Source organism: Neovison vison, chromosome 8 (assembly GCF_020171115.1).
Source record: "Neovison vison isolate M4711 chromosome 8, ASM_NN_V1, whole genome shotgun sequence".
Classification (NCBI taxonomy): Eukaryota; Metazoa; Chordata; class Mammalia; order Carnivora; family Mustelidae; genus Neogale; species Neogale vison.
In genome coordinates, this window is record NC_058098.1 from 62,970,336 (window position 1) to 62,998,186 (window position 27,851).

The following is a 27,851-nucleotide window of genomic DNA, read 5'->3' on the forward strand; positions in this document are numbered from 1 at the left end:
TTGTTGGGGAAAGCAAGTCTTTCATCCTTTGGGTTTCCCACAGCTGCGGCTTTCTGCCAGACCCTCACTCACCTTGGCCCCCAGCCCCTGTGCTTCCTGTAAGCCGCTGGTCAGATCTGGGGCCCGTTCTGCTCCGATTTTCAGGCACGACTCCTCGTGGGCGGTGTGTGTGCTTCAGGAGGAGGGCATGAGAACAGACAGCCCTGGTGATCACTGCCTTCATCCCCGATTTCATCAGGGTTGCAAAATGATGCCATTCTGATCATGTCCTTCCTTCTCCGTTTCCCAGCCAGACGAGGAGGACACGTGGCGGTTAGCCTGAGGTCTGCTTGTGCAGGAAAGTCTTGCTTCTCTTTGGCAGTTCTCAGAACAAATAGTTCTGGTTCCCCAGCTCCTTCACAAGCCGTTAGTGAGGTGGCTTGTGTGGCTTGCATGTGTGTTCTTATGAGCTCATGATGTAAGGTATTTCTGGAGCATCTTCATTCATTGCGGCTGGCATCCTTGTTATGCTGAGTGCCCGGCTGCCGCCTAGCTGGGCTGCGTGAGGTTGCTTCTGTGTCTCGGGGCTCAGGTCCAGAGTCTGTGACATCATTGCCACCGAAGGCTGGGGCAGCCGTGCTAAGGGTCCGACCGGCTGTGCCCACCCCAGGCGGAGGCCCACATTTCAAGGACCGTGGCCCCGTTAGGAGGAGTGGAATTTAGGGACCTCGGTTTGGAAGTCAGGAATCATTGCTTCCAGGCTGGTTGTTGGATCTGGATCTTTGCTGTGGACAGAGGTGGGTTTTTTCATTTGTTTTTCTTGGTTTGTTTTCTGACATCATCCTCTTAAATTCACACTGATATTTCTAATTCAGGATTCGAATTTCAGGATATTTTACTTCTTTGCTTTTTTATTTGTATTGCTTTTCTCTGAGGATGAAAGTTTTTCTCTGCAGGAACGTCGACATAAGAACTTATTTGCTTGATAATCTTATTTGTAGATGACACATACATGTTTAGAATAACTACCAACATTTTTACCAATCATATGAGTAGTGGAAATGGCAGAAGATATCTTTGTCCTCAGGGTTTCTCCCACTGGGGAAATACAGTCAAATTACTGTTTTTAAGCCTTTTGGAATAATGTCTCTCTTGTTTATGCCACCAACTCAATATATAATTTGGTTAATTGGTTTGCATTCTGCTTTTGATTTTTAGGACTTAAAGAAGTTAATATTGGTTTATAGTTACATAAACCATTTAGATGGTTTCAGAGCCAGAAGTGTGCCCAGAGTCTCATTCTGTATCTTCAGGTGCCTCTCGCTCAAGTCCTTTCCATCACTATTTGTAAAAGGATGATTTTTTCCTTCCCCCTTTTATTTATTGCTTTTTAATGCAAGCACAGACATAACATTCATGCAGTTGTATATTTGTTTTTAATATTTTTCATTTTCTTAAATAAACAGTAGCATACATTACCCACTTTTCCCAAGCTAGAGTTGAGAGCTTGTCTTCTGATTATATGGTGTACAATGACTTAGTTAATCATGACACTGAGTCTAACTGAATGTGCCTACTTATTCAGTGATTTTGGAAGGGATAATTATAGCAACTGCCATCTAAATATTTTAATCACATTCGGAAATAGTTAGAAAATACATGAATATTCCTGTCTTATTTTTGCTGTTTAAAAAGAAAACAACACAACTTGGTCTATTTAATTTACATGTATTCTAGTTCACTGGTTCACAGTGGGATAATTTCGTCCCTCTGGGGACATTTGGCAATGTCTGCAGTGTCTGGAGTTTTTGACTGTCACCACTTCAGGGGGGATGGGAGTTGCTGCTACCCGTCCTCCCGTGCTCCAGAGAGCTTTGGGACAAATGTTGATTGGTCCCCACATATGCACCCCTGGTGAGAAGTCCTCTGTCTCAGCCACGCTTTTGAGAGCTCGGGTCACCTCTCTCGTCCTCCCGCTCTCTCTCCTTCTTCAACAGATATTTATGTCTAGCGCTTTAGGAAAACAGAAGTCATTTAAAATGAAAAGACCTGAGGGGCTCCCGGGTGGCTCTGTTGAGGAGGTGCCCGACTCTTGGTTTCTGCTCGGGTCATGATCTCAGAGTCCTGGGATTGAGTCCCTCATCGGGCTTCTGGCTCAGCGTGGAGTCTGCTTTTCTTGCTCCCTCTGCCCCTCCTCCCTGCTCATGCTTTCCCTCTATATCTCTAAAATAAAAATGAAAATAAAATCTTTAAAAAAAGGAAGATTGTCCTTCAGAGGTGCATGTGAGTGTAGGTGACCCATGGGGAGTTTGGAAGTGTTGCTTCTCTTATGAAATTATTTTGCCATTGATGACACGCATGATAACAAGATACATTTTTCTTATCTCTCTATCTGCATTTTCTCTATTATCTATGAATTACCCCATTTCAACTAAAAAGGGGACTGAATAATTAACTGCATGGTGGTTTTAATGCAGTACAATATGAAAGGGGGCACGCTCCCTCTCTCAGGTGGGGGGCACCTGGGAGCTATCAACAGTGGTGTCAGTTGCATGTGGTGGTTCCCAGTGTTTGTTGGGGAAAGCAAGTCTTTCATCCTTTGGGTTTCCCACAGCTGCGGCTTTCTGCCAGTTCCCTCCAGAGAGGGCCTGGGAGTGTGAGACGGGCGTAGGATGTGGAAGGTGGACATTTTTCTGTGCTTGATGGTTTCAGAGCTGCGTCCACCTTTTGCCTTTGGTGATGAAGAGATCGAGTAGTTTAGGGTTATTCCAGACGTTCCTAACATGACTGTTCTTTTTCCTTCCTCCGCCTCGCCTTGTACTTCCCAGTCTTGCATCAGGTAAATTAAATGATTTTGGGGGGGATCCTGATCGGCATTTCCTCTTCTACTACTACTACCTCTTCTTCTTTTTTAAAGATTTTATTTATTTGAGAGAGAGAGAGAGAGCACGAGTGGGGAGGAGAGGGAGAAGCAGGCCCCTCCTGAGCAGGGAGCCCAAAGTGGGACTCTATCCCAGGACCCCGAGATCATGACCTGAACCCAAGGCCGATGCTGAACCAACTGAGCCACCCAGGCGTTCCTTGGCATTTCTTCTTGACACAAGTAAATGCAATAGCAGTTTGATTCCTGGAAAGGAAATATGTATCAATAGAACAGTTAAGACATTAGCGATGATGGTTTACAGGTTTGGCAACCCTCTTAGGAGTTGGTTGTCTAAGATAAATTTTATTAACATTTAAGTCTTGGACTTTAACGCTTCTTTGTGGTTGGTTTTGATGCTGCCACGGGACGTAGAAGAGTCTCGGATTGTTAGGAGGGTGGTCTTTCAGAAATAGATTGAGTCATCAAAACTCCTTCTTGTTGTAACGTTGTGGCCCGAAGAGATAAACATTTATTACCCTTTCTGGGCCTTTGACTCATATCCTGTGCCACCAACCCTTTTCTTTCTGCACCTTCCCCTGCCCCCACACAAGAGAAAAGCTGACATTGATTTATAAGCTTTCCTTTGCTAAATTCAGAACCTTGCAAAATACCCCCATTTCAGCCTTCCTGCTAGTTTTTGGGGGAAGCCCTTAAATAATTGATAACGTTCTGAAGCTTGGGTTGATTTTTTTCCCCCTTCTGCACAGAAATCAAACAAGAATTTGTGCTATTCTGAGTGATGAGTTGTACTCAGGGTTCTAGAGCATGAATGAATGGACCACCAGCACCACAATTCCACGTTGTTTTGTGTAAGGGCAAAAGACAGTTTGCATGTCCTTTGAAGGAACAAAAGTCGGTGTGCCCATGCAGCAAGCCACCGGGCTGTGGGAGCAAGTGGAAGGTGTTCCAGTATCCCATGCATGCTTCAGGAAACCACACAGAGGACAGGGGCTTAGGGACTTGAGGGTTGGTGAGGAGTATAACATGGTCCTCATCTTGTGGGGGCTCCTGCCAGACCCGTGCGAGACGGGTGTAATCCCAGTCGGTAAGTCCCTGGGTTTGTAGCAACTCCCAACTGAGACGAGATTCAGTATGATTCTCCCATAGTTGGAATGAGGGAGCAGAAGCCAAGTGTTTTGTAAGCACAGGTAGAACAAAGCACCTTAGATCGTGGGTGCTATCAGCTTTTGCCTCTCTGTGGAAGCAGGATGCTTCTAGAAAACAAAACCAGTTCGTAAATTTGACACTGAGAACTCTTTGAGAGGTTTGATGTGGACTCATTAGTTTATGGTTTCATAACTTTTTTTTTTTTCCCCCCAAAGCTACTGGCACTAACTGCAGATTTTTAAAGAGTTTAATCATCGTCAGGAAGGTCTGGCTACAGGATGACTAGCTGCATTAATCTGATTCGGTTCATTTCCGAAGAGAACAAAATTATAACTACATTTTTGTTAATTTACGGGTGTGATCCATCTATTTCAGGGTGCATATTAAATTAACTCCTAGCTCCAGAAGATACGATTTTGAACAGAAGTATCTGTAGGATTTAGTCTTCTGTGAACGGAGTAGGCGTTAAGGTTAGCTTGTTGTGAGATTTATTTTCTATCTGGTATTATTGTTGAAAGAAATTTTTATTTGAAAGAGTAATAAGTAGAAAAACAAACAAACAAGCAAAAGGCCGCTGAAATCTAGTGTGGAGGGAAGCCTTCCTCCTAACCCAGGCACCCAGATGGCCTCACCAGAGGTAAAGTTCATGGTTTCTTGTAAGTCCAGGGTGTTCTGGAAAATACCCAAGTAATAGGTTACCCAACTCATCAGTTTCCCTCTTGTCTCCCCCCTTTTTCTTCTTATAAAGAGATTTCTCTGTTACTTGCTTTTAAAAGTAAGTAAAACCATCAAATTGTACATTTTTAATTGGTGGATTTTTATGGTGGGCAAATGATCTCTCGATTTCGTGAAAAGTAACCTTAGAGCCTGGGACTGATTGTAGAGAAAAGAAATGAAGGGTGAAATGCTTTCATCTTCAGATCGTCAGAGGCAAATGGTGAGGTTCCTCAGAGATCCCTGTAGCTTGGATTAAAAACACATTTTTATGGGTTATTTAGATGGAGAAGCCTGTAGTGAGCTCACCAAGGTTACTGATAATTAAGTTCAAATGGGTCATGAATCGCAACGTAATGAGGATAAACTGCCAGGATGTACTTGAGGTGGCTTAGCCCGGCAGCCCAAGTGGTAGGTAAGTTTCTCCATAGATAAATGCATGTGGGGAAAATAACCTGATGTGTCCTTAAACCTTATTTTTCTGACGTAACTATCTATTTTTGAATTCTTGCCTATTTAGAACCTAGAGCTATTCTTCCTGTTTTATAAGGGAAAAGCACTTTGTCTGTAAATGTAATTATTTTACTCTTTTCCTACTGTTGGCCATTTAGGCTGTTTCTATTTTCATACGTCTTACCCAATGGCTTTTCATAGAATTGTGCAATTTTGCATTTTCGTCACCAGTGCACGAGCCTACCTGCTTCCTCATAGCCTCACCAGTAGGCCGTTTTGTCACACTGAAATTAAAAAAAAAAAAGTTTTTACTTTTATTTTGAAATCCATTTTAGCTTACCAAAAATTGCAAAAAGGTTACCAAAAAACTTCTGTAAACCCTGCATTCCAGCTTCCTCAAATGGTGGCATTTTATTTTCTTTCTTTATTTTTAAAGATTTTATTTATTTGAGAGAGGGAGAGTGTGAGCACAAGCAGGGGGAGCAGCAGACAGGGAGAGGGAGAAACAGGCTTCTCGCTGAGCAGGGAGCCCAGCACAGAGCTTGATCCCAGGATCATGGGATCATGACCCGAGTCACCGATTGAGGCACTCAGGTGCCCCAAATGGTAACATTTTCAGTAACCACATGACAGTGATCACAATGGGAAGTTCACACTGACACAGGACTATATGTCACCACATTTTTGGATCTCTGACAGACTGGTAGGTGAGAGACGTGGTATCTTTGTAGGACTCTAGTATGTGTTTTTTTAATTCAAGTCCAGCATTTATCTGAAAGGCAGGCATTTTCCTGCCCGTTTCCTTTGCCTCTTTTTTCTTGATTTGCTGGTCTTATCAATCTTAAGGAGCTCTCCCAGATCAGGAAGAGTAGACCTTGGTCTGTGTCACAAACTGCAAATATCCCTTGTCTTCGCATTTGTCTTTTGGATTTACCTGGGGTATATTTTGCCTTGTAAAAAAAAAAGTTTTTATTTTTATGTAGATGAATTCAAACATCTTTTGTGGTTTTTTAGTCAGAGCTTAAAAAAAAAGTTTTTCCTTCAAGGCTCTAAAGAATTTCTTCCATATGTCCTTCTATACTTTTATTTTTTTTCACGGTAAACTTTAGCTGCATTTGGAATTCATCCTGTTGTAGGATGTGAAGTGTGGCTCCATCTTCCTTCCAGATGGCTACCAAAGTCTCCCATCACTATTTATTGAGAATTCTCTTCTTTTCCCCAGTGACTGGAACAAGCACCCTTTGTCATATACTAAATTCCCAGAAGCACTTGAGTCTGTTTCTGTGTTCCTATTTCCTAGTTCCATTATATGCCATGCCAAACTGGAACAGATGAGTTCTCTGAAAACTTTCTGTTATCTTAAATAAACAAAACGAAATAGCATTCTGTGAAAGTCTATAAAAAGTTAAGGACTGTGCTTGTATAGAAATAAAAGAGACAGGAGAGGCCCAAAGATCACAGAGTTGTTTTGGCCTGGGGTAGAAGGCAGATGGTTCCCTCTCTTGTGTCCAGAAGTGGGTAAAATAATATCCATCGCAGGAAGGCATTTTCGTGGTCCTTACCTGGCCCAGCCCTCTGCAGTCTCGCCAGCTTCTTGGATGTTCTTGGATGTGGGAGGCAGGTTAAGCATGAATGGTAGGAAATGTGATTGAAAATAGTTAATGACAATGTATTTTTTTTCTTTTCTTTTTTTTAAAGAAAGGGAGGGTGTGTAAGAGTTCCTTGAAGAGTTTTCTTTGATAAGTGTAGCTTCTGGTCCTTGAGAAATCTGTCATTAAGAACCACAGTGTTCCTGGGACATCGTTAAGCCTTTCTCTCCATCCGTGTTTGGTGGAGATCATAACTGGTTTCCCCCTTATCACGTGGTACTTTGGAAGAGTTCAGTGCAATTGTTTCACCCAGGTGCACTGGCTGTCCTTGGTCTCCAGCATGAGCGGCAGTGGGCATAAGCTCAAGGCCAAGGGCTCCCTAGTGAATGGATTCCAAATTCTCATTGCACCTGTGCCCATCCCCTGACTCCTCTGTGAACGGGGACAGTGAAACCTCCTGGTGTCAGGACTCAATGTGATGATAATGGAGGGAAAGTGCTCAGCCTAGTTTGTGACGCCCAGAAAATGCTGAGGAAAGGCTTGTGGCTTCACTGGTCTGTTTCCTTCCCTTGTTAGTGCATGAAACTCTGAGCCCCACAGTTCCTGGATTTGCAAGCTGAAGGAAGGTAGGATATAATATGGGAGTAAACAAGAGAGAGGGGGATATACGTGTTCGAGTGGCGCGTGGCAGGCTGAACCACAGATGAGGTGAGGCAAGCTTCACGTTCGAAGGTCTAAACCGAGAAGGTGTTCTTTCTCCCACGGTCTGTCTGAGAGAGGGACTCAGAGCACAGGCGTGGTGTGTGCTGTCCTATGTGACCAGCAGCAGGAGCAGGATGGATCAACATCCATGTACATTTTTTTAAAAAAGATTTTATTTATTTATTTGACAGAGAGAGAGAGAGATCACAAGCAGACAGAGAGGCAGGCAGAGAGAGAGAGGGGGAAGCAGGCTCCCCGGTGAGCAGAGAGCCCGATGCGGGACTCGATCCCAGGACTCTGGGATCATGACCTGAGCTGAAGGCAGCGGCTTAACCCACTGAGCCACCCAGGCGCCCATCCATGTACATTTTTGTTGCTGTTTTTTGTCCAAAAGAATAATCCTCAAAACAGAACAGGTCTTGAGAAGGAATGAAAGCTGAAAAGGAGAAAAGGAAGGAGAAGAGCCCCTGACTGCTTTGCACTCACACAATGAGGTTCAGATGAAGTCCGTGGAACCCCTGTTGATACTCCCTGTGGCCTTGAAGGGAAGACGTACCAGAAGGCTGGAGATGGCGAATGTTCTGATTTTCTAAATGGCGAGAAGAGCAGAATCAGGAAAGAGGTCTTTAAACAGATTACAGAATGGAGATGAAAGTCTATCGGCACCTCCCCTTCTTGATGCCATGTGACTGGATGTCAGCAGGGGGTCTGGATGAAGTTGGACCCACTTAGATCTCTAGTGCAGACGCCCGTGCTCACCTTGGGCCCTCCCCTCTTGACCACGGTCACTCTTTAGGAGCCTTCTGGGCTGTTGCTTCTTGGCGATTTGTCTGTGGTCATCTGCCCTCCCTGTGCTCTGCTCCCCCACCCCTGTCCACTGACCAATTGCCCTTGACTTCCTGAGCTTACCCCCAGATTATCTTGTGCGGTCTATATAAGGTTGGGGAACAGCCAGTGTTTTTTCACATTCATAGTCAGTTTCCACACACAAAAAAGGGTGTATAGTATCGACAGACAGAAAAGGAGAAAATCCGAGGGACAGAGGGACAGAAAACGTGAGTGAGTCAGAGCTCTGGGGAGTGAGGGGGGTAGGCTCACGGCACAAAGGAATGATAGGGAGTGCCAGGGCCAGAGGAGAAAGGACGTTTCTCACCTCCACTCATTGTCCTCTGATCTCCCAGGTGGCTAAGCTTATCTCTTCTGATAACAGCTGGGGGGGAGGCATCATTCTTGGTGTTCTCTGGCTGGCCCCATTCAAAGGTTAGGGGTGTGGGGGCTGACTGCCAGGAGAGGAGTGGCGCTTCAGTGTGTCACAGGGGGAGCAAAGCAATGTTTTCTCTGAGTGTCCCACCCTGTACCTGGAATTTGCTGGGTGCTTCTTGTGCTTCTTGCTGTATACAGCACATTTGTAAGGCAATCCTTTTCTCTTCATCCTCTGTTTTATAGACGAAAACTTAAGCTCTGGACAGAGTAAACCATCTGGCCGGAACACAGAGCCAAGCAGGGGCGGGGCTGGCATTTCATCTCAAAGCCAAAGCTCCTTCACCAAATTGGGCCACAGGCCCGTCTCTGCGTATTGAACTATTATGTGGATTAGGACGCACGGCCACAGCCACAGGACAGGGACTGCTCGCTTGATCTTCCCCGAGTCCAGGTCTCAGCCACGTACTGTTCTTCGCTGTAACCTGTGCCTCAGCGTGGATGTTAACCTGTGTGTCCATGGTAAATAGATGGAGAGACCGGGGTCATCCATAACTGTAGCAGAGTCCAGAACTCTCGTAGAGCTGGGACAGGGGACTGACACTGGTGTGGTAAGGTGCCACAGGGGGACGTGTGAGGAGCATGTGTCACTCGGAAAACACCTCCCCCGGGTGTAGTGAGAGGCCAGCCCCCACCGTACAGGTGTGATGCTGCCTGAGGAGCAGGGCGGGGTCAGGCATCCTCACTGCGAGCTAGCTCCAGAAGTTCCGTTTCCTGTGGTGCCGTCCTCATCTGGGTACCTGCACCATTTACAGGGGTGATTGACACCCTGGGTAGCATCCTGGGTCCCCGTTTTGGCTCTTCCAAAGAGTTGGAAGAGTTCCAAGAGACAACAAAAAGTTGTCTCTTGTGTCTGCCTTGTGGGGGTGAAGCATGTCTGTCATGTATGCTGTGTGTTCAGCGCCCGGCACGGTACTGGTTCAGAACATACTTGTTGGATGAATCAACTTGAAGTCTGTCTAGAAGCCAGAACAGCGTTGGGATGATGCGTTTCAGGGAATTTTGGCAGTGTTCCAGCAAGGAAGGTTTTGCTTGGAGAAGAGATCCCGACATCACCGTTTCTCCAACTATTGGAAGATTGGTCTCAGGAAAGCAAGATTAGTCCCACTTTGTGTTGCATCATAAATTATTTTTTAACTAAAGCTGTTATGCTTACACACACACACACACACACACTATACACACACACACACACTCTCAGTTTGTCTCCTTAGACTTTTTTATTTTTTAAAGCAGGTATTAGGTATTTTGGAGAGCACACATCTGTTTTAGAAGTTATCTTGCACAGTTCAGCTCATTTTTTTTTTTTCCTAATAGGTGAGTTTTCTTGTTGCAAATGAAATAAAGAAGCCCTGCTGTGTCATCTTTTATTTGACTTTGGTCCCTGACCAGCCCGAGTTCCTTAGGAAGGACGACAGCTGTGTTGTGCCTTATTTCTGTGCAGTGTTTGTACACAGCGGATGTGCAACACATTTTCACTGAATAAGTGTGACTTTTGTTCCACCGGTGAGGTGACTGATACTGCCTTCAAGGAAACCTAGACTTTGGGGCGAAGTAGCAACCCCAATATCCTGTAAGTAAGACACAGAGCAGGGATTTGCATCCAGTTAAAAACAAAGTCCTCGTGTCCTCTACGTTATATGCAGTGGCATGGTCAGTTTCATTACCTGGATTCATCTTCTTTCAGACAACCCTTGTATTTGAGTATTTAGGGTTGAGAGAATAGGGCTTCTTGAATCAGCCCTTTTCACCTTCTAGTCTTTTCTCTATTGTACTGGTTCTTAACTGGGGCTGGTGTTTTAAGCACCTAGGAGCTTTTTATAGACTGCAGATACCCTAAATCAGTAGGTCTGGGGCGGGGTAGGAGGTGGGAGGGTCTGTTTGGAATGAATAGGCAAGCCAGAGTTCTTTCCATTTCTTGAATGCATGGTTAGAACACTCAAGAGTTTGGCTATTGTACATAGCTGAAGATACTCTCTATTTTACTGAGTTGGAAATCTGACAGGTTATAAGGTGAAAGGGAAATTGAACTCGTGAGCTGGGTTTGTTTTTTCCTGCAGCCTCTCAAAGGTTTTGGCTATGTTTGCATGTTTTTATGGGACGAATTCCATGCCGAGAGGCAATTGTGAATTTTAGTTTACTGATTTCAAGACAAACTACATAAAGGGTTGGTTGAGTAAAATGGTGAATTCAGAGAAAGTTTGAAATCTCTTCCTGATTCTGTTTCTTCTGTGCGTAAGACTGCACTGTGGGGTGGAAGTTTATCATTTCATAATGTGTATAAATGAAGGGATCAAAGCTTTTTTTTTGCCACTTACACTTGGTGAGGATTATCTGAGAAAACCTGGCAGACCAAGGAAATGGGTTTGACTTTCTGCCAGGTGGTCATTGAAATGTTTTTTTCCTTTGTGTCCAGTTAAAAGGCTGGGCATGTAGATTTTCATGCTCTTGTCTGGTTTCAGCTTTCGAAATGCTTACACAGCTAATCTGGCATTTGTGATTATTTCCATTTCGAGCTCACCAGGAGGCTCTTTGGGGAGATTCAGACAGAAATGACTTAATTGGATTTCAGCCCACACACAGTAGTTGAATGGCTTTATGGATGGCATTAATTGGGCAGCTGCCATAGGAAGTCATATATATATATATATATATATATATATATATATATATATATATAAAATTTTTTTTGAGCTCTAGAATTTCAAAGTATTCTTTGATTTATTCCCTCTCATTGGTTCATTGCTAATTTATTTAACAAATGAAAAACTCAAGAAAAATGAATTGATAACAGTAGAATTCAGAAATACGGTTCATAAGTAGAACCTTCATTTGGTTTTGGCATAGTTACGTTATTATCTATACTTAAGTCTCCTTGTTGACACTTGCGGGCTGGCTTAAGGACAGTTGTATAAAGGATGCAAGGTCTTTTGGATTGAAATTTGGAAGGAAAGGATTCTGGACCAGATGGCACTGAATGCTGTAGGGTATTGGACAATTGCAACAGATCTTACAAATATAATTAAAGAAGTGAAAGTTTATTGGATGATAAATGTCTGTTATTACCATTTTATTGAGCACCTGCCATGTGGCCAAGCCATATGGACCTCAGCATGTGGAGGTCCTTTCCTGGAGGCTCTTCCTGTCTAGATAGCCTTTTAGTAGGGGAGTTTATGATTATACGAGAATAATATCCATGGGAACATCTTCCATTCCTATAGAATGTCCCCAGACAGGGAACTGTTTGAGTTCATTTCTGAACAATGAGTTGGATTTAGCCAGATAGTGGCTTTGGGAACCTGGAGTGATAAATCTATCCCAGTATGGGGGAAGAAAGAGTAGACATAAAGTCACAGAATTGTGAAAGCATCTGGCATTTGGGGAAAATGTGGCTGAAACACACTTTGACCATTTTAGGAATTTTTAAAAGTAGCTAAGGGTACTTTCAGAACACAGTATTATTAAAATTCCTGTTCATTTGGAATAATCATAAATTTGTTCTCTCTTAGTTAAACTTGATAACTGTTAACCCCCCTTAAAAAAAAGATTCTATTTATTTATTTGACAGACAGAGATCACAAGTAGGCAGAGAGGCAGGCAGAGAGAGAGGAGGAAGCAGGCTCCCTGCTGAGCAGAGCTCGATCTGGGGCTCAATGAAGGGCTTGGTCCCAGGACCCTGGGACCATGACCTGAGCCCAAGGCAGAGGCTTTAACCCACTGAGCCACCCAGGCGCCCATTAACCCCTTTTTTGGATGGCAACATTTAACTTACTCAACTTCTTTTCATTACATATTTTATGGAATTTTAGAGAGTAATTTAGGGGATACTATAGTATCTATATGAGCATCACCCCTACTTAAAAGTGGGGAAAACAAAATCAAGTTTATTCAGTACCCATCATAAGTAACATAGGATAATGTGCAGTGAGGATTTTTCCCCCCCAGCAGTCTCTTAGAAGCAAATTCATTCTGTGGGAGGCTTCTCGGTTACCAGTGATACACAGAATTCAGACCAACAACCTTCCCACAAAATCTTTCTCTAGAACTTAATGGTTCTTTATGCTGCCATGGTCTTCTCCGGTGCCAAAGGTCATGGACTGTTCCCAGTCTTTTTTTAACTTATTACCTTCGTCTAATAGCTGTAAAACTCATGTCCCCGACCCTCACATTGAGAGTCCTGTTTTGGTGTCTTAGAAGGCCACTGAAGTGATCCAGAACAAGGATGGAGTCCTAGTAAGCCCCAGATCCCTAGAGTACTAAAATCTGCATCAGTATGTGTGGTTCACTCACTTGAGGTTACGGTGATTTAATCCTGAGTTAATTAGAACCCAGGCCCTGACGTGAGCAGCTCTCTCCGGATGTTTCCATCCTGTGACACCCGTGCGTGTCCGCTGCAGACTCGGCAGATCTAGTGTTCTAAAATTAATGTGTGGTGCTAAAACAACACCAAGGTGTTGAACTTGAAGGGCAGGGGACAGAAAGGATTTAAGGTTTCTGATTTGGTTAATTCTGGGCTTAGATTTATATAAAACAGTTAAAATGTTCCTTGTAGGAAGAAAAAAGGATTCTTGTTTTAGAGGAATAGAGGGGAAAGCATTCTCAGTGGGGTAGTTTGGGGTGTGAATGCTGCCTTTCTGGGGTTGTGTAAGAATGTCCCATCAGGGAAACCCTGTTGCCTTAGGCTCATCTGCCCCACCAGTGGTTATTTTTTTTAAAACCATTTTCTTAAAAACCAGAAGAACATCATTCAGTTCTTGGACTATTTTAAAACTTTGAGTCTTAGGTATTATGTACCTATTCCCAGTTGAAGAAGGAGAGCGGGACCTTTTCTCTCTGAAGGGCCCAGAAGTGACAGCATGCCCTTGATCCCAAGGAGGATCACGCTTGAGCATGGGTGCAGTGGAAGGGACGGAAGCAGAGAAGTGCACCGATAACATCACCACCACCGGTCTGTTTTGTCATTTGCTGACTCATTGATTAATTGGGTTGCTCTCTGGGTACCATGTATGGGGTCAGCGCTGGGACCCTGCCTTTGAGAAAGTCTTCTCCCATAGGATGAGCCCCTTGCTCACTGCCCATTCTCTGGAAGTGCCGGGGTGGAGGACGATGTAAAACAGCGTTGGGGAGATGAAATTTACAGCATCCAGAATGCTGGGGATTCTGCAGGACAAATGACTCTGTTTCTTCAACAAATCATCCTTCCAATAAAATAGATTTAAAGTGACTTAAAAGACATGCAAGACATTGTAATTTATAGACATTATTTGGATCCTGATTCAAATAAATCGGCTATAAGAAGACATTTACAAGAAAATTTAGGGAGTGGGAACACTATGAGGTTTATATTAAGGAATACATGATTATTTTCGGTGTTACAATGGAGTTGTACTTATCTGTTGGTGGTATATACTGAAGTCTGTACAAATAAAGTAATCTTTCTGTGGGATTTGCTTTCAAGTCCCCTAGTTGGGGTTGGGGCCTGGTGGATTGGCCTAGGTCCATAAATGTTGAGGTTTAAGTGTTAAGGTAGGTGGGGACATATATCCTGGTTATTTTTGTAGATGGTTAAATACCTACATTAAGATGCAGAGAACAGTGGCTGTGGTATGGTGAATGCCACAATAGGAGGGAAGGCAAGACTTGGAAGTGTGTTCCCAGAGGCGGCAGTATTTAAACTGGGCTTTAAAGAAAGTAGGAAAACTAGAGAATCCGTTCCTTTTGTGCTCTGGAGGAAGGAGGCAGGGAGATGCTCTGTGATTTTTCTGGTGGATTTGGTACTGACTGGTTCCTTCCATTCATTCATTCCTGCATTCATTTAGGGTGTATTTTTCAGGTTCTTGTTGTATGTGTTGTACATAGTGAGAATTTGTGGGGTAACAGTCTGGTGAAGGAGATGATATATTGGTTTGCCAAGGCTTCCATGACAAAAATACCAAGGACTGGGTGGCTTAAATAACAAAACTTTATTTTCTCACAATTCTGGAGGCTGGAAGTCCAAGATCAAGGCGTTGGCAGGTTTGGTTTCTCCTGAGGTTCTTTTCTTGTCTTGTGGATGGCCGCCATCTTGCTGCCTCCTTGCACAGCCGTCCCTCTGTGCTTGCACATCCCTAGTGGCTCTTCCTATTCTCAGAAGGACACCAGTTATATTGGATGGGCCTCAGGTTCCATTTAACCTAGTGACCTCATTAAAGATCCCGTTTCCAAATACTCTTACGTTCTGAGGTACTGGGGGTTAGGACTTCAGCATATGAATTTTGGGGGCAAAATTTAAACCCAGAGGGAGAATGTTTAACTGCCTCTGGAGACATCTGGGAATTCTTCCCTGAGGAGGGGCATTGAACAGCCTCTTGTAAGAGGGTAGGATTTCACTCCTCCCCTGAGCACTGGGGGCAGGACCGGGGAGGGAGCCGAGAGAGTTGGCAGGGAGTTCCCAAAGATGAGCTGAAGGCGGGGGAGAGGGCTTTGCAGCCCAAGATGGTGAGCAGCCATTTTAGCAGAGGAGATCTGAAGTGGCAGACCAGGAATGGAGAGAAGGCCCAGATGGTAAGGGCTTGTACGGGGCTGGGTTGGGGGTGGATGAGAGGGCAGGGAGAGAGCACGTGCCCCAGGTGCCCCAGGGCAACCAGGTGGGTCTTTTCTCCAGAAGACTGGCAGTGAAAAGAAATGGGGAAGATGATGGGGTTTTATCTAATAGCTTAACATCCTAATCACCAGAGTAACACAGAGTTGTAAAAATGTTATGGAAGAGAATAAACTTAAAAAGTAAAGTCATAACTCCTCACCCCAGTTTCCACCCTACCAACAGCCTGTGCTTGGCCTTGCCTGCTTTTGAAGATTCTGTTTTTTTAAAAATGTGAGGAAGTGTGTGTGAGTGTGTACAGTTGTGAGAGGGAGAGAGAGAAAGGGAGGGGCGGTGAGGGGAGGGAGCAAAGGAGGATCTGCTCACCCCATCCCATTTGTTGGCTTTGGCCTTTCTCGGCATTTCCCTCATTCTTCCAGTCCTTTATCCCCAAAAGGTAAGGGACATGAACTTCAGCAAAATAATCAAAATAATTCTTACACACATTAAAGTTAAATCTTTTGGACCACCTGGTGCCCCTGAATTATCTCAGATAAGATTTCAGAGCCTGTATGCCTGCCTGCCTGGCTTCCTGTCCTGCTGTCTTTTTAAACCGAAGAGGGGGTTCGCACAAGTTTTATTCAGTAGTGCATTTTAGTGCTTAAAGTTTATTTTTGTGAGTGTGCTTTTTATTGGTCTTGTAACTACCTGCAGCAACTAAACCCTGTGTCATAAAGAACACTTGTGAGTCTTTTAAAAATGTTACAGCTGTACCGATGCTGTAGAGCTCCGCTCATGCCGCGTCTTTCATAGATTGAAGGTTTGTGGCCACCCTGGGCTGTGCAAGCCTGTTGGTGCCATTTTTTCCAAGGGCATTTGCTTGCTTCATGTCTTTATGTCACGTTTGGGTAAGGGTTGCAGTATTTCCAACCTTTGCATTATTATTAATTTGTTATGGTGATCTGTGATTAGTGATGACTCCCCAAGAGCTCAGATGACGGCTAGTAGCATTTTTTAGCAATAAGGTATTTTTTGATTAAGACAAGTGCGCTGTTTTTTTTTTTTTTTAAGACCTAATGTTAGTGCACACGTAATTGGCTGCATTCTAATATAAACGGAACTTTAAATGTATCGGAAAGCTAAAAAAACCTCATGACTTGTTTTTTGCAGTAGTCACTTTGTTGCAGTGGTCCGGACCTGGAGCCATAGTATGTCCAAGGTATGCCTGTTTATGTCTTTAGATCATCTGGTTACCACACTGAGACGTGTAGCAAGGCTTTTTATGCAGATTCTGAAAACTTATTTGGACTAGCAGGGAGGCTCTTAAGAGTGACACCTTATCAGACCTTTTGCAGGATGGAATATTGTTGTATTGAAGAGGCTGCCATCAAATGTATAAACAAAAAGTCTTTATAAACCATTGGAAATGGCATTACTCGTCAGATTCCTATCTGTTAGAATTTTTCGGCAGCGGACTGTAACATTAAATTCATATTAAGATTTACATTATGACTTTTTTGGTAGTGGTATTTTAGATAAGCTTTGATGATTTATTTTTTTTTTTTTTTGGGTACCGCATCATCAATTTTTGATCATTCTTAGACCCATTTGCATGTCAAAGCCACAGAATCGGGGCTGAGGGACCCTGGGCATGGTGGAGGAAACAGGCAGAGTCATACAGGGCTTTGGGCTTGCTGAGCGGGGCCTGGAACCCCCATTCTCCTGTCCTGTGTTCACTTGCCACTTTCTCTGGCCTCTTTATATGTGGTTGACCCCACTGCCTGCAGTTCTGCTCTTTTTCTCAGTCCCAGAAGGCAGAAATCTCTGTTATTTTAGAACATAGAAACCTCAGAGTTGAAAATCTGACCATTTACACTCCTCCCCAGACGTGGGGCCTTAGCCACATGTGATGCCTCTTGGAGGCTGTTCAGAGAGTTAGAAATTAATGCTTTTTTTTTTTAACACTTTCATTAACCGACTTCTAATCAACAGATATAATCAACTGAGAACCAGCTTTATATATTTATATAAATATATTTATATATTTAGAGCCACTACAAATCTAGCCCAGTGTAGAAAACTGCTTAGTCCTGCTTAGGACTGCTTTATGTTGAGTAAAAAATCCTAATTTCGTGGGACTGTTTGAAATTTTGGTAACTAGCTTATGGCCTTCGGTACCCTCTGGGCCCTGACCGGGAACCACCAGGCATGGGGGAGGAAACCGGGCTTGAGTTTTAGCCCAAGCCATTCAAGGAGACTTTTGTGTAGCTTTGTTCGTGTCTGAAATGAGCACTTTTGCCCCGGAATAAAGTTTTCCACCAAGTAGTTTGGTAGGAATGAAATATAGTTTGTACTGCCAGAAGTCAGCAAAGCAGCCTGGCCCAAGGCGGTGACCTTCCATATTTGTTCTGAGCTGAATGTCCCTTAGACCACCGTGGGGCCCACGTGCTCTGAAGAGGGGTCTCACTTGGGGAGAGTGCGGAGGGACAGTAAGGATGGGAGGAGGCTGTGGCATTCGTGAGCCCGGAGGCCTAGGATAGTCACGTGATTTCCCACCCACAGGAAAGAATAAAGATAATTGCCTTCTGTGCGGTCTATAGATAGGGGTCTGGGGGTTCTCTGGGTGTGTTTGGCATATGTAAGATTGAGTTGCGATGCCCACCTGAGACGCCCTGCGAGTGTGTAGGTTTTGTGTTGTACTCGACCCAGTCAGATTGTGGTTTTCAGCAATTCTGGGTTTGCTGCGTTAACATCTAAGAGGAACCCTTCCTTTGAAAACAAAGCGGTGTGTCCCTTCGTGGGCTTGGCCCCTTTGCCGTAGCACTGGAGAGGCTGAAGCCGGCCTCCCAGGGTAGCAGACAACTCCCGACGGAGGCCACCGGCAGACCTCGCCTGAGTGTCCAGGCTCGACATGTCAATGGTGATCTTTTTTGAGAAGAAAGAGCGAGACTGGGCTTTGAAATCAGACCAGGGGAGGTTCAGGTTCCAGCTAGGCCATATCTGCTGCTTTAGCTCCTGAGCTCAGTGATAGGGTTTGTCTCGCAGGGTCCTCAGGAGGGCAGAATACCAGTGCCAGGTCTCACTGGGACCAGGACAAACCCTGCTCCTCCCTGCCCGTGATGTGGCTCCGTTTCTGTGACTCAAGGAGGTAAAGTGGTATCTATTCCCTGGGTGCTCAGGCTGAGGCTCTGGAAGAGCCGGGAACATTGGCCACCAAGTCGTCGAGTCCAGCACACGGCCATCAGCAGAAGGGGGCACGCACATGCCCTCCTACTAACCCTTAGTGACTCTCCAGCATGAAGTGCGTTCATGACGGACATCACACTGGACCTCCGTACAGGTGTGAAGGAAACTGCCTGGGACCAAGACGAGTCTCCTGCTGCCCCAGGCACTGGAAGTTTAAGTGAGGCGAGGCTAGTCAACAGGGGCATCTTGGGGTCAGGCTGTGGCCCCAGGACCGGCAGTGCTCTGAGGCACGCACATCGAGGCCCTGAGGCACGCAAGCCCTCACAGTGGAGGCAAGTGCTGCCTGCCCCCCCCCCGCTCCCCCCCACCCCATACACACTAAAGACCAGGGAAAAACCCCATGTTGTGGCTTGGGTTTTTCAAAACACAGTTGGAAAAATAAGAAAACGTCAGTGTTACAGAGAATTCCGATAATCCTATGGATTTCACAGTGATGAAATTTTTTGTTATTAGGGGTCCAAAATAATGCAGAGAGGGAGATATATTTGGTATTAGGGTTAATTCCTTTCTGGTCATGCCTCTTCCTCTTGTGTTTCTAAAGTGAGATGCACAGGGAGCTAGGGGAGAAATATTTTCAAAGGAAAACATAGACCCATTGCATACAGTCCCATCTGCCTGAAGTGCGCTGTGTAGATGGTCCTTGAGTGGGTTCTCAGGTGAGAGCCTTCTGTGCCCCAGCTGACCCTGTGCCTGGTAGTGTTTGGAATCAGGGGTGGTTTTCGCACAAGAGTGTCTGCTTTCCTGATGGGGTTGGATCTTTGTACTTAAGATCTGGTTTGAAGTGTTTGTCCTTAACAGAGGTTTGAACATGCTGATAACCCCACCCATTAGACATGGGCCATGGGCAGGCTACCCTGAAACCCAGGATGACACAGGTTTGACCCCTCCGTTTATTTCCATTTGAGGTATACGTCCATTTCATGGATGGCTTGTCCATGAAATGCTTTTCTCCAAGGAAATGCTGCAGCTTGAATCCCAGATAGCCACGGGCACCTTGGAAGGAACTTGAAATGGTGTCGCTTTGATCGGAGCTCCTCCGTGAGTTCAAATTCTGCTCTGTTCCACCTGGCTTTTCCGCCTTACCCATGACACTGAGTATCAGAGGACTGGGCTTCCAGATCCCACCCGTAGTTCCTCAGCTGTGGACTGGTGAAGACGTCAGCTGGGGCACAGGGCTTGCCATTGCTGTGGTGGGTCTAGAATTTCGGAGGCCTGCATTCCTCCCTGAAGACTGTTAAGGAAAACCCTTCACTTCCCGGAGAAAGTTAACTCGTGAAAAAGTGGGTGTTGATAGCTATTGTGGAAGGTTATTATGAGAGTTTAAAAATCTCACTGGTGAGAGCACAGTGTGTCCAGAGCGAGGGCTGTATGCCCAGACAGCTCTTCTAGCTGCCCCCTCACCATGGCCTAGGGGATCCAACCCAGCTAAATTCGCTTTTCACTTAAAATTTTAAAAATCCAGCTTATACCTCTGAAAATACTAATACGGAGGTGGCATTTGTGGGCATGACTGTTCAGTTGGCGGCTTTTCTCGGTAAGTGCAGTAAAAGGAAACACAACACTTGGCCAGGACCTGAGTCCAGATTCCAAATCTATTTCTGGAAACCCTGTCATTTTATCGTCAACATTCAGCAGCGGGAAGGGTGTAATTGTCCAGGTCCACATTTACTGTCTTGCCCCAATCTAGTATTCCTCTTGTGTTCCAGCATCACCTTTTCCCTGTCAAATTGTGGGGTTTTTTTTGTTTTTTTTTTTTTAAGTCCTGCAGCCTCGGGGGCTCCCAGGTGGTTCAGTTGGTTAAGTGTCCTCCTCTTGATTCTGCGTGAATCTGCATCTGAGGGTTGAGAGATCAAGCCCTACATTGGGTTCCACACTCAGTGTGGAGTCTGCTTGAGACTGTCTCTCCCTCTGCCCCTCCTCCTTCCCCTGCTCTCTTTCTCTCTCTCTCTTTCAAATAAATAAATCTTGAAAAAACTCATGCAGCCTTTAAAATAATGCTAGAGAGTGCACAAAGAGGAATTAATTTTTTAATCAAAATTTATGAACTTACTGTATAACATTTTTATGAAAGTCCTACTTGACTTATCTTTTTCTATTTGACTAAAATAGAATTTGATTTTTCTATGGGGTATTTAACGTTTTGGGTCACCATCATGCCAGGGATGAATTAATAGATCTTCTCTGAGTGAACTGTCAGGACAGAGCCCCTCTAGGTTTGAAATGTAATTAAAAATGTCACTGAACTCTCTTGGAGGTCCGCAGAGATTCAGGGACCCCTCAACAATGCCGGCAAGGACTGAAAATAGCCACCCAAGTTCAGAGAACATAAGGCAGCAGCGGACTGTCCAGGAGCAGGAGGGAGAGGCTACCGGTCACCTCTGTCAGGCTTCTCTTGTCTCAGCTTCCTTGTAGTTTCAGGATACTATTCTCAGATTTCCTACACGGATGTTTTTAGCACAAGGCTATGAGTCCAGCAGGGGGGCCTCCCACCTCTCAGTAAATGGCCGGGGCAGGAAACCTCCAAAAGAGGAACCAGTCTCTAAATTTAAATATCCATGCTCTCTGCAACCCTTCTGCCTTAATTAAGCTCTCAGACTTGCTTCCTTTCTACTTGGCACACCTTTCTTTTGTTTTTGGCAGGTTAAAGGGTGTGGGGAGGAGCTGTCTCAGGGAGGAGGGCTGGAAGAATCTTGGGAACATAGGTACCTTGTTGGCAGCCACCTGTCCCGGCCTTCCCCATCTCTTCCCTCCACAGAGCCTCAGAGCTGATAGCAGGGAGCCGAAGGTAGAGGAGGAGAATAATTTTGTTTGGGTAGAGGTCAGTAGGTACAAAGCATCCTGTTTCTGGGGTGTATGAAAAATACCGGTTTCATGAGGCACCTGGGTGGCTCAGTGGTTTAAAGCCTCTGCCTTACGGCTCAGGTCATGATCTCAGGGTCCTGGGATCAAGTTCCTAGTCGGGATCCTTGCTCAGCGGGGAGCCTGCTTCCCCCTCTCTCTCTGCCTGTCTCTGCCTACTTGTGATCTCCATCTGTCAAATAAATAAAATCTAAAAAAAAAAAAGTTAAAAAAAAATACTGGTTTCAGGCAAATAAATAATCATGCAGTTTGTTGCAAGCAGGCATTCCTAATGTTTTTTTTTTTTTCTTGTTTCCTTTCAGATTTCCTATGTTCCTTTTATACGAGTGATTGCCCAGATCATAATTCTCCGCTGAGATTTGGGTTTTTTTTTTCAAGAATTTGGAGAATCCCTGCAGCTTTGTAACTTCAAGTGTGTCACCAGCTGGCAATTTCACTTTTCAAGGCATTCTGCGTTTGCCAGTCATCTCTTACAGCTGAGTGCCAAAGGTGAGTGTGCAGCGCCCTGCTTAAAACAGATGCAAGAAGTTGGTGCTTTCGTCTCTGTCCAGTGCTTGATCTGCAGTGTAGGTTTTACACGAGTTAAATGGCAGTTAAGTGTGGCCCCGATGAGCTGGGCCATATCATATTCAAGTTTCCAAGGGCTCTGGTTTAAAAATGAGATCGCTGTTCCTGCGTCAGCACGCGACAGCGTGGGGTAGCTAGGAAGCAGAATGGTGGGTGTCCCCCACTGTAAGTGCCCTGGCGCCCAGCTCTGCGGCCCAGCAGTGGTCTTGAGTGGGGCCTTGAGCAAGGCCTTCTCTGTGCTGCTTTGGGAGCAGGAGATAAACAAGAAGTGCCTTCAGGCTACTTTTAGTTGAGTAAATGTTTCTTCTGACCTTGGTCTTGGGAAGATAAGTCTGTGAAAACACGCAAACAGATAAAGGATTCTGGGGAATGTTGTGCTTGCTTGTATGGGAAATCGGCTCATGCGTGTTAAAACTATACCCAGAAGATAGCCTGTGGGCTCGGAGGTCCAGGGGTCCTGTAGTAACAGGTACTGGACAAAAACAGGTGTCCGTATAACAGTGATTTCTCAGCCCTAAATGTTGTTTGGGACATTTGATTTAAATACAAGAGTTGTGGTTTGGTCATCTGATTAATCTGGTGGTCTCTCTCTGGCCGGGCGGTGCCGAGTGCTTTTTGAGAAGGTACGGTTTCATCCGCAGCAGGGAGAGCACCCAGGTCCCGGGCTTTCCTTCAGAGCCTTATTTTGCCTGTGTTAGCCACAACTTGTTTTAAACTATTCTTGGATCTGTAGCTTTGGACTGTAAAACCTCTTGGTGTGATATTCATTAAGTTTATTAGTTTAATATAAATTAGAATTGTCTTTCATTTGGTCTAAAACTACTATTAAACTTCTTATGAGTGGGGTTCCCCCCGCCCCCTTGACTACTTCTTTTTTTCTTTTTCTTTTTTGAAGGCTTCTTGATTTTACTTATGTTCCCTTCTGATGTGTGGTAACAAGAATAGTGCAGAAATAATATGTAGTATTTCATAAGGGTAGGATTAAGTGTCTAGGTGTCTTAACCTTATTATCCTTTCTGGTTTCATTTGGGGGAAATGACATGTCTCATTTACTTAGAGTGTTGTGATTTCTAGATCTAGGTCCTGGTTTGGAATCTAGAGCTCGGAGTTAATGTTGTGCAGCCTGATTCTACACCCTCCTTCCTTCCTCCTGCTATGTTCAGACTTATTCGGACCCTGCTTCCTGGACATGTCTTTTCCTAGCTCTCCACCCCCTCATGCGTTAATGGAAAGAAACCCAAGTTTCTCTTGCAGACCTGATAAAAGATAAGTATCGTTAGGGGTGTTAGACGTCCAGTCCTAGGAGATTTCTGTTACACGGGAAAAGCTCTTACTCGGAGCACTTCAGTTTTTTTGTTTTGTTTTTTTTTTAGTTGCCATTGGAGTGGAACCTTTTAAGACTTAGTCTTTTATAAATGCAGTCACATATTTCATGGCAACAAGCAAAAAATGAGCACCAATCCTCAAAGCTGATCGTCAGAATTCATCAGTAATTTGTCAGTATCAGCATCTGACACTTCATGATATTAACACCCTTAATCATTCCAGTGACTCTGAAAGGTTGTCTTCTGCAGAGAGTGGTGGGCAGGGAGGGGTTACACACTCTCCCAGCAATGTGTTCCGCAGGTGTCAGTGACTCTTGGGCAAGTGGTTGGTTCTTGGGTACAATTAGGTAGAGGACCATTCATAACCGTGGAAAGATACTTACAAAAATATCCATACCCGGGGCGCCTGGGTGGCTCAGTGGGTTGAGCCGCTGCCTTTGGCTCAGGTCATGATCTCAGGGTCCTGGGATCGAGTTCCGCATCCGGCTCTCTGCTCAGCGGGGAGCCTGCTTCCTCCTCTCTCTCTGCCTGCCTCTCTGCCTACTTGTGATCTCTCTCTGTCAAATAAATAAATGAAATCTTTTAAAAAAAATATCCATACCCATATTACTTTAAAGAATTAATTTTTATAAGCTCATGACATCCATGGCCAAAACTTCTTAAAAATTACTTTTGTGGTTTGGATTAAATGTCCAATGGGAAAATCTTTAGATGCATCCATTCATGTAATAAATATTGTGAGCACCAACTGGATTCTAGATTATTTTTCTTAGTGTTTTAGCAGCTACAAAAATAGATAAAATAAGCTCCAGACAGCATTTTTCTCTTGCCCTTGTGGGATAGGGGCAGGACCCTGACAGCTCTGGCTGGGGTCCCTGGTGCCCAAAGGCAGAGGGAACTGTTCGTCAGAGAGGTGTCTGGAAGTCACGGGAAGCTGTGTTTGGAGTGAGTTTTAGAGAATGAGGACATGCATGTGCACAGGCATAGTGGGTCCCCTTGGCAAGGACAGGCTAAGTGGATTCTATTGGTAACGGCTCTTAGAATCTCCGGATCATTTAAGCAATAATGAGTGGGGGCCCAGCATGCTCTTTGGTCTGTGGTCCTTCAAGCCGCAACGGGAAAAGTGCCTTTATTGAGGGGCATATTTTGGAAAGAAATGAAAGCCTCACCAGCCTGGTAAAGTGGTTAAGTGGGATGACAGCCTCAGATGCATTTCCCAGGTAATGGGACTCAAAGTGTGCCCTGTCCCAGTTGAGACCTGCACCTAGGGCTGGCTGGGGGGAGCAGGGGGGAGGGGGAATGTCCCAGCTGCTTCTCAGAGGGGCCTAAGTGGGGTTCTGAGCCCCTGTTTCCAGGTGGTACACTTCCCTGCCTTGTATTCTTGTCTTCCCTGGAGCCTCCCCCATTTGGAAGTTGAAGAGCAGTCTTGGGAACTCCTTAGCCCTGACCCTGGCTGCTGTGGGTAGGAGGAATCATGGAAGAAACACAGTGGCAAAGCCCTTCCGTTTACGCTGGCGCTGTTCATGGATGTAGAGCCTGCACTTAATTCTTCCCATGAATGTTGAAGACTGACTCTAGTTCACTGTCATTGGGGGCTGGGTGGTGTTTGCTAGATGTGAAGGGTCTTGTACACTATGCTGAAAATTCCTTATCTTTTGAAAAACTAGCAGAGACATTTTCACGAGAGAAGCCCAAGGGGGTAGAAGATGTTGGTGTCTGGGGGGAGGAAAGATCGTGGCTTAGGTGATAAGACTCATGAGCGAAGGGAAGAAAAGGAGACACAGATTCCATGAACTGTCAGTTGCTGACAGGAGTACTGGAGAGCAGATGTTACCTGTGATCCTCTAGGTGTTGTTTCCTTCTCTTTTTAGCTTCGTGGAGGTTTGTGATGGACAAAATTGTAAGCTACTAAAAGTGTACATTGTGGTGCTTTGATACACCACATACACCGTGAAAGAGTCCTGACCATCTAGTTAATGAACACACTCCTCACTTCACATGTTTATCTTCATGTATGTGTATGTGGGAACATTTACATTTCCTCCTCTTAGCAAATTTCAATTAATAATACCGTGTTATCAACAGTAGTCACTGTGTTATACATTAGATCCTTGGGCCTTATTCATCTTACAGGTAAAAGTTGTACCCTTTACCAATCTCTGCCTGTTTCCTCCACCCTAAGCCCCTGGCCACCACTTTGCTACTCTCTGTTTCAAGAGTTTGACTTTTATTTTTTTTTTTTTAAAGATTCCACAAATGAGTGATCCTACGCAGTATTTGTCTCTCTCTGGCTGGCTCTCTGGCTTCTTTTGCTTAACAAAATGCCTCGAGGTCCATCTGTGTTGTCAAGAATGGCAGGATTTCCTTTTTTTTCTTATGGCTGAATAACATTCTATTGTGTTTATATACCGCATCTGAATCTGGTCATCTCTGGACTGACACTTAGGCTGTTCCCATATCTCGGCTGTTGTGAATAATGCTGCGGTGAACATGGGGGTGCAGATAGCTCTGTGAGAGCCCATTTTCATTTCCTTTGGAAATATACCTAGAAGTGGAATTGTCGGATCATCTGGTAGTTCTGTTTTTAATTTTGGGCGGGCTCCTCCATACTGTTTTCAATAGTGGCTTCACCAACCTATCTTTCCATCAAGAGTGAGAAAACAAGATGAAACCAGAGAGGGAGACAAACCATATGAGATTCACCTCAGGATACAAACTGAGGGCTGCTGGAGGGGAGAGGTTGGGGGGGATGGGGCGGCTGGGTGATGGACACTGGGGAGGGCGTGTGCTATGGTGAGTGCTGTGAATTGTGTAAGACTGATGATTCACAGACCTGTACCCCTGAAACAAATAATACATTATACGTTTATTAAAAAAAAAGAGAGAGAAAGTGCTCCCTTTTCTCCAGTACTTGCCAATACGTGTTATCACTTGTATTTTTGCTAATAGCCATTCTAACAGGTGTAAGGTGATCTCGCATTGTGATTTGGATTTGCATTTCCCTGATGATGAGTGATGGTGAGTGCCTTTCCATGTACCTGTTGAGTATTTGGATGTCTTCTTTGGAAAAGTGCTGTTCAGATCCTCTGCCCACTTTTTGTTGGTGTTTCTGCTGTTGAGTCGTAGGAGTTCTTTGTATATTTTGGATAATAACTCTTCATCAGATATATGATTTGTGAATATTTTCTTCTGTTCTCTAGGTTACTTTTCATTCTGTTGATGGTTTCCTTTGCTGTACAGAAGCTTTTGAGTTTGATGTCATCCTCCTTGTTTATTTTGCTTTTGTTGCCTTTGCTTCTGGTGTCAAATCCAAAAACTCATTGCCAAGACTGATGTCAAGGGACTTACTGCCCGCATTTTCTTTTAGGTGTTTTCTGGTTTCAGGTCTTATATTTAAGCCTTTAATCCATTTTGAGTTAATTATTTACGGTGTAAGCTAGTGGTCTGTTTCATTCTTTTGCATGGGGCTGTCCAGTTTTCCCAGCACCATTTACTAAAGAGACTGTTCTTTCCCCATTGTGTATTCTTAGCTCCTTTGTTGAAAATTAATGGACCATATATGTATGGGTTTATTTCTGGGCTCTTTGTTCTGTTCCACTGATCTGTGTGTCTCTTTTTATGCCAACATTTTACTGTTTTCTTTATCATAGCTTTGTAGGATACCTTGAGATCAAAAGTGCGATGCTTCTACCTTTGTTTTATTTTATTTTTCTTCAAATTTGCTTTGGGTATTTGGGATCTTTTATACAATTTTTTTTTTAATTTTAGATTTTATTTTATTTATTTGAGAGAGAGAGGGAGAGTGAATGCACTGGCGGCAGGGAGGGGCAGAGAGAGAGGGAGAAGCAGACTCCCCACTGAGCCGGGAGCTTGACTTGGGGCTCCATCCCAGAACCCTGGGATGACCTGAGCCAAAGGCAGACACTTAAATGACTGGGCTACCTAGGCACCGCGGTTCCATACACATTTTTTTTTCCAATTTATTTATTTTCAGAAAAACAGTATTCATTATTTTTTCATCACACCCAGTGCTCCATGCAAGCCGTGCCCTCTATAATACCCACCACCTGGTACCCCAACCTCCCACCCCTCCACTACTTCACTCCCCTCAGATTGTTTTTCAGAGTCCATAGTCTCTCATGGTTCACCACCCCTTCCAATTTACCCAAAAGCACATACCCTCCCCAATGTCCATATCGCTACCCCCCTTCTCCCAACCCCCCTCCCCCCGGTTCCATACACATTTTAAGATTGTTCTATTTCTGATGAAAATGCCATTGGAATTCTGATAGGGATTGCATTGAATCCAAAAATGGCTTTGAGGGGCGCCTGGGTGGCTCGGTGGGTTAAGCCTCTGCCTTCGGCTCAGGTCATGATCGCAGGGTCCTGGGATTGAGCACCGCATCAGGCGCTCTGCTCAGCAGGGAGCCTGCTTCCCCCCTCTGCCTGCCTCTCTGCCTACTTGCGATCTTGCTGTCAAATAAATAAATAAATACATCTTTAAGGAAAAAATGAAAATGGCTTTGGGTCGTATGGACATTTTAACAATATTAATTCTTAGAATCCAT

At 44.6% G+C, this 27,851-nt stretch overlaps 1 protein-coding gene across 4 annotated transcripts in view; it reads left to right on the forward strand.

Annotated features, from left to right (window-relative positions):
- NCK2 (NCK adaptor protein 2) overlaps nt 1–27,851 on the forward strand; it is a 149,149-nt gene that overhangs the window by 53,544 nt on the left and 67,754 nt on the right. For 2 of the 4 annotated variants that reach the window (XM_044263778.1, XM_044263774.1), the window contains exon 2: nt 21,694–21,880. The gene's annotated coding sequence lies outside the window, so the exon portion shown is untranslated. Of the gene's footprint in view, nt 1–679; nt 777–16,464; nt 16,506–21,693; nt 21,881–27,851 lie in introns of those variants that run through there. The other 2 variants (XM_044263775.1, XM_044263777.1) reach the window with 2 other exon arrangements.